The following is a 12,484-nucleotide window of genomic DNA, read 5'->3' as shown; positions in this document are numbered from 1 at the left end:
TCACAACAGACCCTAAGACAGTGACCCCATGGATCACCCTGCTGTGGCCAGCACTGCTCATGGTGAGACGTTGAATACATCCTTTATAGAGCCATAGGAATGAGCAGCTACTCCCTGCACCCACCCTGGCCAGCATGGGGAAGGGGGGTTCCACTGCACCAAGATTTGTGCAAACTGCTATGCCCTAGGCTCTAGGCTTCCTTCCTTACCTTCCTCTTTTGTCTTCTTCATCTTACTCCTCGTCATCATCATCTTCTTTATCATATTCTTGTGCTTCTGCATCAGAGAATCATAGAATCATAGAATCGTTAGGGTTGGAAAGGATCCAAAGATCATCTCGTTCCAACCCCCCTGCCATGGGCATCATCATCTTCTCCTTCTTCATCATCATCTTCTTCCTCCTCCTCTTCATCCTGATTTTATTCTTCCTCCTCTCATTTCCTTCTTCTCTTACTCTTTTTCTTCCCTCTCCTCTTCCTCATCTCCTTCCCCCTCTTTCCTTCTTCATCATCTTCTTCATCATCACCTTCTTATTCCTCCTCATCTTCTTCTTCATCTTCTTCTTCATCATCCTCTTCATCATCTTTTTCATCATCTTCTCCGTCCTCCTCCTCCTCCCTTTCCTTCTCCTCCCTTTCCTTCCTCCCGCACACTCACCTCACCCCCCCACCTCCCTGCGCCCCCTCACCTGGCCCCGCCCAACCCCAAATATGGGCAAGACCAGTCTCTAGCCCCGCCCACCAAGCAGCCCTGTCCCTCTCTCCAAGCCCCTCCCTCCTTTAGCCCCGCCCCTTCACCGGCCCTGCCGTCTCTTCCCTCCCCTCCCTATTGGCTCCGCCGTACCACGTGACGCCGAGGCCGGATCGAGGGGGCGGGGCCGGGGCGGGCAGGGGGCGCGCGCGGGGCTGCAGCAGCTGCATGTGCGGGGCGCGGAGCGGAACGGAACGGAACGGAACCGGACGGCACGGCTCGGAACGGGAAGGGGACAGCGCAGAACGGGGCGGCACGGCCGGAGCCGGCGAGCAGGTCAGTGCGCGGGACGGGCGGCGAGGAGGCGGCATGTGGGGCCGCCCGCGCAACAATGCGGGCGGGAGGGAGCCATGCGCGGAGCGAAGCGTGGGGCCGCCCGGGTGCGGGGCGAGCCCTCCTTTCCTTCCTTCCTTCTTTCCTTCCTTCCTTTCCCCCTCCGCCGGGGAGGCCGGGAGCGGGGCGGTCGCGGCGTGCAGGGGGAGGCCGCGCATGGGTGCGCGATGCGGTGACCCCGTGTGCGGGGCCGTGCGCGGGGTGCGGTAACCCCGATACCCATCGGGGGACACACACACCAGGCAGAGCCTTGCCAGGCTCAAGCAGGGCACTGCGCGGTGCAGCGGGGCGGGGGGAGAACGGGGACCATGCACGATGCTGCGGTAGCCCCGGTGGGGAGACCACGTGCGGTGCTGCGTTCGCGCCCCTCATTATAGGACAGCACCGGAGCACCCTGAGAGCCCCGTGTCCCGTGGCGATGCGCGCTGGGTGTGCTGCAGGGTGCGCATGTTGGGCACTTGCATTCTCCGGGCGGCCTCACCACGCTCTCAGCGTTTCAAGGGGCCCGGGGTTGGGGTGGGGGGAAGCGCAGAATATTCCGTGCTGTCCGGTCGCGCCATCCCAATGGACGTTTCCCACCTCTTTGCAGGGAAACGGCGTTCAACGCATGGGGCTGCTCTTGCTGCAGTTGCAGCAGTGACGGCCTCTCCTGTGCCATATTTGAGCGTGTTTCCGTTGTGCTAATGAGGTTTAAGGGGGTTTCGGGAGGCTGGTGGGCCCCCGTGTGAAAGCAGGCGGGTCACAGAGCAGGAGGACACCCCATGCGCTGCCTTCCTCTGCCGTAGGTAAGGTGGATTTTGCATGCGACTGGAGTTACTAATCCGAGCAATTAGCTGGAATCTGGCAAGTTTGTGCTGCTGCCAGTTTCCAGTTAATTCGGTTACGGCTTCATCCTTCTGCTCAAAGGAGGTGAAATGTAAACGGAGCAGCTGGGGCTGCTGAGTTGGTTTTATATACATACATCCCCCTTGCTAAAGGAGGATCAGCAACTGAAGTAGGCCTTAATGAACTTGTGTATTTATTGGAAGCAGTGGAAAAAGAGTAGTGTGGATAAATGGGGCTGGTGAGTGGTTTGCATGCTAAATCTCACACGCCTCCCTACCCTGTTGTGAGCTGGATTTGAATTCCGTGGTTATAATGGTTGCAGATTGTTTGGTCATGTCATTGCTAGTGGTGTATACTGAAAATGCTGCAGGTGTATTTAAAGCTGGGAGCTTTGTACACCCACCAATACTTACATACATCCAGGAACTTCATGGTGTGTTGTCACTAGGCTTCAGAGTTAACCACCCAGGCGCCGGCTGTTGCTATGTTGCAGCAGAGTTCCCATCATAGCCTCTTTGGGGGACATGGGATGCTATTAGGGGCTGCAAATCTGACACGTGGGCAAGTGAAGGAAGAGACTTTTAACCTAGTAAAAGCTACAACCTGAAATCCATTCCTTTGGGAAAGCAATACTTAAACTTTCACGAGGCTGAAAATAGTCGTGTCACTGGAGCGCTACCAACCTTCGTCCCATTGGCACTGCTGAAAGCTTTCATTACGACTGGTTTAGTTTTATTTCTGTGTGTGCTCAAAAATCACTCAGTGGCTTCCAGTTGAGGTGGTCCCTGACGAGAAGCATCCACTGGGATCAGCCTCTTGGGTTTGACGGCAGAAGTGCCTGTAGAAACGTCAAAACCCCCCCCGGCATTTAGGCACATTTCCAGCTTAATCATCCCCTGCAAGCGATGGAAATCAGTGGCTTGAAATCCAGCAGCACTTGATATTAAAATAGCAAACAGTAAACATTGGCTCCTATCAATAACTTTAATTACAGTTTGGGTTTTTGACTGGAATAGGCATAGGTTGCCGTAAGGAAATAGAGAGTTGAGCATCCAGATGCACTCAGTGGGGTGGTAGCACATCATCGGACGTGGCGCAATGGGTTTTTATAGCACAAATTACAATAAATGGGGGGTTTTTAGCAACGTAGCATCCTGTTGTGTAAGGAAACTGCAAGCTTTTGGGCTGAGGCTGTGTGGTTTCTGGGCATCGTGTGCTGCGGCGTGTTGGTGAATGGTGTTCCAAAGCGGCTTCGAACGGGGAGAGCAAGTTTGACTGCTGTGGAGCTGAACCCCATTGGGGTTTTTTGAACCATTAAACAAAATGCAGGGGAAGGTTTGAGTGTGCCACTGATAGACAAACAGAAAGCAAAAATAAACACCCAGAAAAGGGTTTTGGGGTTTCTTGTTTATCATTGGCTGAGAAGGAAAGTGCCGGTCCAGGGGTGGGTGTGAAATCCCATGTTCGCTGTGCTCCAAACCTGGAAACTACAGATCATGGCACATGGTGGGGGCACGCACATCTCCCCTATGTATTTTGCATCTTTTCTTTTCCCCCTCTGACTGTACCCAAAGCTAAAGGAGGGATGCAGCGACCATTGCTCCGTTAAATGCTCATTTTTTGCCCAGTTACGCCACTTTGTGAACACAAGACGTGACCGGATTCCTGTGGCAAGGAGCCCTTAAGATTTCAACAGCTCTACCTATAAATATAGATGCCGTGAAAGGCAATCCGGCTTTAAAAAAAGAAAAACACACTCTTTTTTTAGTCCCACTGTATCTGCCTGACTTTACTGCGATGCAATGCATCTCCGGCCGGGCGGTGAAGACGAGGCAGCGTGAAGCCTTTGAGTCTCTTAATTCCTCACGCGAATTTATCTCAAGAATGGGTGCAAGCAGAGAAAAAGCATCCATTTTCATTGTCCAAAAGATTTTAGGGAGTGGGATGGTGAGGTTGTATAGAGCAGCATTTGCAGAGGGACCTTTGCTTGGTCCTGGTGAGTCCCTGGGAGCTGCCATGCCATTGGGCAATGAAGGATGGGAGAGGAATGAGCATCCTTTGGGTGTGAGCAACATCCCAGGTGAAAACTAAAGCAAATAAGCCCCTAAAATTAAATAAATAAAGAAAAAAGGCAGCTGCCACCTCGCCCTGGAGGTGTCTGGGCTCACCTGCCTGCTCTGATGCAACCAGGGCAGCTCGGGGGCCAGTTTTGGGCATGCCTAGGGTTGCCCAGGGACAGGCTGGTCCCGGGAACAGGTACAGCATGTTCTCTGGGTGCTCCTCCACATCAGTGCGACCCCCATCAGCCCCATGGTGAGGTGATGGCCACTGTGCACATCCTGATGGAGAAAACCCCGCTGCCTGCTAGGATGTAGGTGGAAAGCCTTTGCAGCGTAAGCGATGCTTTATCTGCACTTGCATGGCACGAATCCACCTTTGTGGCCGGAGCATCTTTGGCAGGAAGCCCTCAGTCACCTTGCGGTGTTTAAAGCCTGATGGAGGGGTTTAGATGGAACATGGGGCTGGAAAACGGGTGGGAGTGGGGCGGGAGAACTGCTGCGTGTGCAGTTCGGGAAGTGCTGAGCCTGAGCGGGAGCTGCAGACAGGCTCCTCACGTGACCGTCTGAATTTCTGATGATTGCTGGACCACTTTGCCAACAGCCTCTCGGGCTCATCAGCTGCAATATCACTTCTCCTCTTTATCCTCTGGGGTTTTATCCCCTTTTCTTCCCCACCCTGCCTTGATTTCCAAGCCGGAAAGCAGGAGGGGGTTGAACACAACGCGGAGGGTGGCTGCAGCTGCGCAGGGTCTGCATCCAAATGGTTTCCTGGAAGGCAAGTTTTTATGGCTCTTTTCGTTCTTCATCTTAATATTTTTACTGTGAGTCTCTCGCTGTTTGGATGTCAGCTTCAGTTTCCCATGGCATCGTGTTCAGAGGAAAGGGGGTGGGAAAGAAGGGGGTGAATGCATTTTGCATGCAGATCTCTGCAGCCGTATCGATGGTGAATGTGTTCCCTCTCTGATACTTCTCGGAGATTTCCTCTCTTGCGTCACTGCAGTTAATAAGATATTTAACGTGAGAGCTGGGAGCGATGTGGTGTGTTGCAAGGAGAAGGAATTGGGGGGGGAATGATGAGTTCCCACACAGACTTGTGCTGGGGAAGATCCTATCGATGCAACCTTTCAGGCTGGGTTTGGAGTCAAACTGTTGCCTTTCACCCTTAATGAACCTGACCTGGCTGCGTCTAATTGTTCTTGGTTTGTTATGGCAATGATTATTTCTCCTTCTAATACTGAGCCAAGCAACTCACTCCTCTGTGTCTGCTGCACTGACTGAGTCAAGGACGCACACCTTTGTTATTTTAAGCAGATTGTACCTGCCTGGACTTTTTGAGTTTTAGTTTTTCCCTTTATTTTCTGGTCCCCTTTGTACTGCAGAGACCACCTGATGGCTTTTTGGGGGTGATGTTGGGGTGACAGTGCAGATGCAGTGATTGCAGGGTCTTGTTGACTGTGTGCATTGAGTCCCTGTTGATTATGTCACCGGTTGATTATAGAGTTAATAAAGTGCCACCTTGACCAAAAGCTGTGTCCCTCCCTGCCATGGCTTGCAAGGCCAGCTTGTTGAGTCGGTCAATAAACCCTGGGAGCAGCACCCTTGGGAGTTCAGCACTGAAATGGGAACGCCTGTGTCCTTCAGCCCGCTCCTTGCCAAGTTGTTTTCCTTCTCCAGCTGCCACTCAAACCCTTTCTGCTGTGTTTTTCCACAAGTGTCTTTCAAGCATAACAAAGCAAAGAAAGCCAGTGCAGGGCTGTGGGTGATGAGGGGAGGTTGATGCTTATCAGCCTTACACTTGCTTGTGGCTTTGGGGGCCCCCTTTGCTGCAGGTGACTTGGCTGCATGGTGCAGGTGGGTTGGCATCTGGTAGCAGTTGGGCATGGGGCTGCCTCTACCCAGCACCAGAGCCATCCCATCTCTTCCAGGTCTGCCATCTCCAGGGTTTGAGTCAGCTGTGACCAAGATGTCCCCATGTAGGTTTAGAGCAGAGAAGGACTCCATAACCTTCTCAGGACAATGGGGTGGACAGGGGAGCACTAAGGTTTTGCAAGAGGAACAACTACAGCTGAGCTGGTGACATCTTCCAGTCTTCAAGCAGGACCTGTCACTTGCAGTCCTATTGATACAAACAAACAAACAAACAAAATGCTTAAAAAGCAATGTGCCACCAGCAAGTTGGGACATTGGCTTGGTTTTTTGGAGCTCCCAGCTCTACTTTAGCTCTTGGTATGAAGCAGTGCAGTTGGGTGCAGTTTTCAGCCTTCATGGGAAAAGGGACTTAAAAAATGACCCTACCACATCCCAGCTAAGCAGGCTCAAACCCTTACTGCTGGATGCTGGAGATCAGTTCTGGGCCACTCACTACAAGGGAGACATTGAGGTGCTGGAGCAGGGCTAGAAAAGGTGAATGGAGCTGGAGCAGGGCCTGGAGCACAAGTGTGATGGGGAACGGCTGAGGGACCTGGGGGTTCAGTCTGGAGAAGAGAAGGCTCGGGGGGACCTGATCGCTGCCTACAGCTGCCTGACAGGAGGATGGAGCCAGGAGGGGCTGGGCTCTGCTCCCAAGAACAAGGGATGGGACAAGAGGAAACAGCCTCAAGCTGCACCAGGGCAGGTTTAGATGGAGCTGAGGAACAATTCCTTCCCCAAAGGGTGCTCATGCATTGGAACAGGCTGCCCAGGGCAGGGGTGGAGTCACCAACCCTGCAAGTGTTCACACACCGTGGAGACAAGGCCTCAGTGCCATGGGTTAGTGGTGGCCTTGGCAGTGCTGGGGTACAGGTTGGATTCAATGATCTTAAAGGTCTTGTGATTCTATTTTCTCTCGTTTCTACCATTCTCAATAGCTGCTCCGTGCTGCTCCCACAACATGGGGCAAGGGGAATCGCGGGTGCAGCTCACTGGCTCCAGCGCATATTCCCGAGCTGGGCGGTCGCCCAGGGCCCCCTTCATGTGAACGGGGTCAGCAGCTGGGAAATCGCAAAGTGCCTCCCTGGTAATTCCCAGCTGCCGTTAAAGCGGCTTTAAAGTAAATTCCCTCAAAGAGCAATTCCAAGTATTTGAGGGTTTGAACTCCTCTGGAGAAGGCTTTGGGAGCTGCCGGCTACTGCGCTGCTCGCTGGCAGAATTGCCTTGATTATCCCAACCTCTGGAATCACTGTTTTAATGTGATTTGTGTATGATTGATTGTGATTTATATTTAATGTGATAATATCTTTATTTACTAGCTCAGTGTGCAACACAGTGGTCAGAGGGTGGGCAGGGGCTGGAGCACCTCCTGTATGGAGACAGGCTGAGAGCACTGGGCTGTTCAGCCTGGAGAAGAGAAGCTGCATGGAGACCTCAGAGCAGCCTTCCAGTATCTGAAGGGGGGCCTATAGGGATGCTGGGGATGGACTCTTCATTAGGAACTGTAGTGACAGGACAAGGGGTAATGGGTTAAAACTGAAACAGGGGAAGTTTAGATTGGATATAAGGAATAAGTTATTCCCTGTAAGGGTGGTGAGGCACTGGAATGGGTTGCACAGGGAAGTTGTGAATGCTCCATCCCTGGTGGTGTTCAAGGCCAGGTTGGACAGAGCCTTGGGTAACATGGTTTAGTGTGAGGTGTCCCTGCCCATGGCAAGGGGTTGGAACTGGATGATGTTAAGGTCCTTTCCAACCCAAAGCAGTCTGTGGTTCTATGCACTGGAGCGCTACTGGAAGCAAACCTTGCATTAAACTGGGAAGGTGGCTTGTTGAGCACTGGGCTTGGTGCCCCTCACCATCCCATCATACCTGGCTATTAGTGCTTACCCAGGGGCACTACCCATCCGGGTGCCCCTCGCTGTGCATTCCTCTGCAGGCTCTGCTTGGTAACGTGGGCACAACAGAAAACAAACTGCAGTGAGCTTTGCTCTCCCAGAGCCCCTGAAGCTTTCTTTAAAGGGAAAAAAAAGCCACTTTGGAGCAATGTGGTCTCTTTTTTTTTTTGCCTTCTCATGCTCATGAAAATTCTCATACCAAAGCAGTAACCTCCGCTGCCCCCGGCTCATTATTTCTTAAGGTGGCATTAAGGGGGCATTTAAGGGAAAGCTGGTCCCAGCTACTGCATCCCCTCCTTTCCTGCACCCCGTCAGTGGCAAATTACAGCTTCTTGCTTGATTGTGTGGCTGGCAGAAAAACAGGGGGTTTGGAAAACAAGCAGGATAATTCCTGGCATGCCTAATTCCCTACCCTGAAAGGCTCTGGATGTCCCTGCGCTGGTGCTCCCCAGGGTGATGGGGGGATGCATCCCATGGGGTGCAACCTGCTGGTCACAGGGATATCCCCATAAGGCTGGGTACCCTGAGATAGGAACAGCCAAGCTTTTCCCTGTAGGAGCAGTGCTGGGCTCCTGCCAGAGTCCCCTCACTGGGGCCCTGCCACCAGTGCAAGCGCAGCCAGGCTGAAGGCTGGTGATTAAACCCGTGATCCAGGTCATCTCCTACCCCTCTCTGTGCCCCAGTGATGGGGATGCTGATAGCAGGGCTGCATTCAGGCAGGGAGCTTGCACATTCAGAGATGATGGGGATGAACTGAGCCAGTTTGGGGTAAAACCAACCTAGAAACCTCGTGGCAGAGAGCATTTCCTCCCCATTCACCCTTCGTTGCCACTCCCAGCTCAAACTGATTTTGTTCGTGGGCTCTCCTTTGCTCTGGCAGCTTCTTAATTAACTTTCTATCATTTTAAATACTATTTCTGTCTATTTTAAATGCTTCTCTTTTTTTTGCATGGACGTGATGGAGCTGTCTCCTGAGGTGGGAGACAGCACATCAGAAGGGCAGGTGGGGAAACCTGCATAGGTTTGCTGTGGATGGGACAGCAGTGGGTGCAGTCGCAGCCCCAAGTCGCATGCACTGGACCACACACTTAGTTCTCTCTCTCTATTTTTCTTTCCCCCTCCAAAATTAATCCCTCCAGCCCCTTAGGCTTCTTTTTTGTTGTTGTTGTTGTTGCTTCTCTCTGAATTCCTCCTAATTTGAGGGCTCGCTGCCAGCATACAGCGCGCTATAAAAAGGGGGACTTGTTCTTCAAGCTTCCCTCCGGTACACAGCGCTTGCACAAATAGCAACACGCTTGACGAGTAGGTCTGATTCCTCCTGCTATTATTGAAATGCTCGTAGGGTGCTCGGGGAGTAGAGCCGCTGTCTTAAGATGAGCCAAGTGGAATTTCATGGAGGGCCCTGAGCCCAAATCCCAGCCGGTGTTTAAGCTCCTGTCAGCTGGAAAAACGGAGCTGTGCCTCTTTATTTCCCCTCCCTGTGTAGCTTCCCTTTCTCCTAGATGCTGTTTGCATCCCTCTGTACCCCACCAGCACAGGCGGGATGGAAGCTGTGGCAAAAGTCTCACATCATGATGAAACCCCAAGGCCACCACTGATTTCTGGCTGGTCTAAAGGCTGGTCCCCCCCTCTTCCTGTTCCAGGCAGCTGCAATGCAACCCCCCTGCCAGCTTCCTTCTTAAAGCTAATGAGCCGTTTGACCCTGGCAAGTCCTCCGGGAAAGCTGCTGCTAGAGCCTTGCTGCTCACACGGATACAAACTGCTCTCATTTCCAGCTTAAATTTATTTGTGGATGACTTGTACCCATTTGGCCTTGTTCTTTGTGTACTGGCTTTTAGCTCCAATGGCTTTTTTCCCTGCTCTGGTGTTTATTCTCTGGCAGGCTATACCGAGTGCCCTGGGTCTGCCAACCTAAATAACCCCAGTGCTCCTGCTTGAGAATGGGTGTAAGGGCATCTAGGCTTCCCCATCCCTGCAGTGGAGACAGCCCCAGTGACTCTGTTTGCAGCTTGTCCTCCCATTGACAGAGGAAAATCCATGCTACTCCCTCTGACATCCTCACCAGGCATGGTCCCAACCTGCAGAAGGGACATGCTGACCATCCTCCATGCTGACACAAGTTCTCAGATTCGAAGCCATCACCTAATTTTGTTAGCATTTGCAATGCAAAAGCCATGTTAGCATAGCAGAGGATGAGGTGTTTTATCCCTAATGCAGCCTTCAGTAACACCCTTCCCTCTCCTTTCATTTGACACCCTTGGGTAGCAGTGTAACCACTCACACTCTAGCCCTGCAAATCTCGTGCTAATCTCAGCCCTGGACTTCTGAAGCAGGAGTTTCCTGTGCCAGGCCCTTTGCTCAGAGGCTGAAGTGGATTTACAACACTTAAGTTCATCAGAGTAAAACATACATGTGTATTTTACCACTGATCCCCTTTTGGCTGTGTTGGACCATCCAGGATGTAGTATCTTTTGATTAAAACCCTACCAAGGGGGCTTGAGGCTTGGTGCTGGTTTGCCCATCCCAATTTGGACCCCTACCTTCTCCTTGGCAGGCAGAGCTCAGCTGATACCTTTGGTGGAAGGAAATCACAGAACCATGGAATCGTTTGGGTTGGAAGGGGCCTTCAAAGCTCATCTAGTCCAACACCCTTGCTATAAGTAGGTACATCTTCACCTGGATCACATTGCCCAGAACAACATCCAACCTGGCACTGAATGTCTCCAGGGATAGTGCCAAAAATATACTGTGGGTGCCATCATTCACCCGCTCCTTATTTCCTCCAAGTTTTTCTTTAGTTAAGAACCTATTTTTGTTCATGTTTTTTTCACCCTGCCCAATCTCAACTGCATCAGCGCATGTCCATTTGAGGCAGGATTTTATATTCCCCTGCAGTGTCCTTCCGTCGTGCCATGCCCTTATTAAACCACACATAAATTGGCATCATTGAGGAGGAGCTGGGCCCTGCGGTTATTAGCAGGATTATTCTCATCTGTCATGGTTTCCAGTGAAGCTGCTTGGCTGGTATAACACACTAACGCTTGTCTCCGCTGTCAGGGAGAGCGATGCTAATGCGGTGCTGAGGATCAGCAGCAGATAACTGGGAGGGAATCAGCAGATCCCATCACGTCTTGCCATGTTAAGTGATTTTTGACCCTGAGCTCCTCTTTTCCAGACCATGGTTGTTTAATACATCACATTGGGCATTCACTTCTCATCCTTAGTATTTTCCAAGCAGCCTGTGGGCTCTTTTGCAGCCGCAGCCCCAGCACAGGAGTTCATTGCATCGGTGATATTACTGGTTTTGCTCTTTGCATTGTGTTTTCTCGCTGCCTAAATCAGCATCCGCGGCTTCCAGCACTTACGGTGGGTGCAGCTGGGCATTTTCTCCTTGTAGTCAATCTTCCTCATTCCTCTCTCCCCATTTATTTGATTTCCTGCTGTATTTAAAGCCAGGGGTGGCCAGTGTGTGTGTTTTGCAACCTTCTGCTCCTGTTATTCATTTCTTAGAAATGAAGGGGAAGGAACCACAAGCAATAAAGAGCCTGAGGTTTGAGGACTTGGCTGTTTATTTGTCAAAGCTAGAAATGCAGCGACTGAAGAGGACAAGAGGAAATCCTCAGTGCAAATGGGCCTCAATTAAATTCAGGCTTGCATAAGTCAGAACCCTTTGGGGGGGTATACCCATAGCAGCTATGGGTATGAGGAGGGGGATTTCCTTCTGCTGCGGTTTCAGATGGAGGCGTCACCACTGCTGTTACTGAAAATAACATCTTAGTTTTGCCTTTTGGACCTTATTTTTCTACCCCTCCAAGCTATCTTTCCTACACCATGCCCAGCCAGCAACAGGGGAGCAGTGATGCCCATCTCTGTGGCGTCGTGGCACCCCTTGCAGTGGGATTGCATGGGGCTGATGGTAAACCAGCCCCAGAGATGCTAGTGCTAGCAAGGAGGCTAAGGTCGGCTATTAACTGCTAGACAGAGGGGATGAGGAGCAGCAGCATGGCTCAGACACCTAAACCAGTGATGCTCTGAAGCCCCAAAGGGACAAAAATAGGTGACTGGATCATTCAAGAGGGTTTGAGGACTTTAAGATCTCCTTCCTCGGAAGCAGCAATTACCAGATGAAAGGGAATGTCTTCAAGCAGGCGTTTTGGAGCATCTGGTTTGAATTGTGCACGTTCCTTTGGGGAAGCAGGGAAGGCTCTCATTGGGTTGGTGGCTGGGCACAGCAGAGGGAGTCCTTCAGGGGATATGGCTGGTTGCTTATGAAACACATTTTGACACCAGGAGCGATTTCCACATCTCTCCTCCTTTTTGCACTGCGTTGTCAGTAACTTCCCAAAGTGCTAAAGCCGGATTCCTGGGAGGGCAAGAGGCTGTCTCCATACAAAGTGCTGTGTGTGGGGGGGGGTGCACATGTGGTTTTCTTTCTCCCTTTTGCCCCTCCTTGCTACAGAGGAGGCATTGGCATGTAATTACGGCCGGCTTTAATCCAGCCACACCAACTGTCTTTCTGGCAAACGCAAATACAATAGGAGCCAAAGGTTATTGCACGCCCTAAATAAAACCATTACAGCCCCAGGGCCTCACCCAAGCCCAGTAAAGCATCCAGGACCGGCTTGGTTCAGTTTTCCTCAGCCCAAAAGACTTGGTTTGATGGAAATGACCCATAACTTGATGGGTTTTGTCATAGTTTCCCCCACACAAAGC

At 51.7% G+C, this 12,484-nt stretch overlaps 1 protein-coding gene across 1 annotated transcript in view; it reads left to right on the top strand.

The window, feature by feature from the left end:
* Positions 1-911: 911 nt before the first annotated feature.
* The window catches only part of PTP4A3 (protein tyrosine phosphatase 4A3), a 45,284-nt gene continuing 33,711 nt past the window's right edge, over positions 912-12,484 (top strand). Inside the window, exon 1 of the mRNA XM_061374214.1 lies at positions 912-1,026. The gene's annotated coding sequence lies outside the window, so the exon portion shown is untranslated. The remainder of the gene's footprint in view (positions 1,027-12,484) is intronic.

The sequence above is a fragment of the Neopsephotus bourkii genome, unplaced genomic scaffold (genome assembly GCF_033783945.1).
Source record: "Neopsephotus bourkii isolate Nb327-2 ecotype Australia unplaced genomic scaffold, CSIRO-AGI_Nbou_v1 NB_1637, whole genome shotgun sequence".
Taxonomy (NCBI): Eukaryota; Metazoa; Chordata; class Aves; order Psittaciformes; family Psittacidae; genus Neopsephotus; species Neopsephotus bourkii.
Note: the sequence above shows the minus strand (reverse complement) of the source record. Positions and strands in the feature narration are given on the sequence as shown.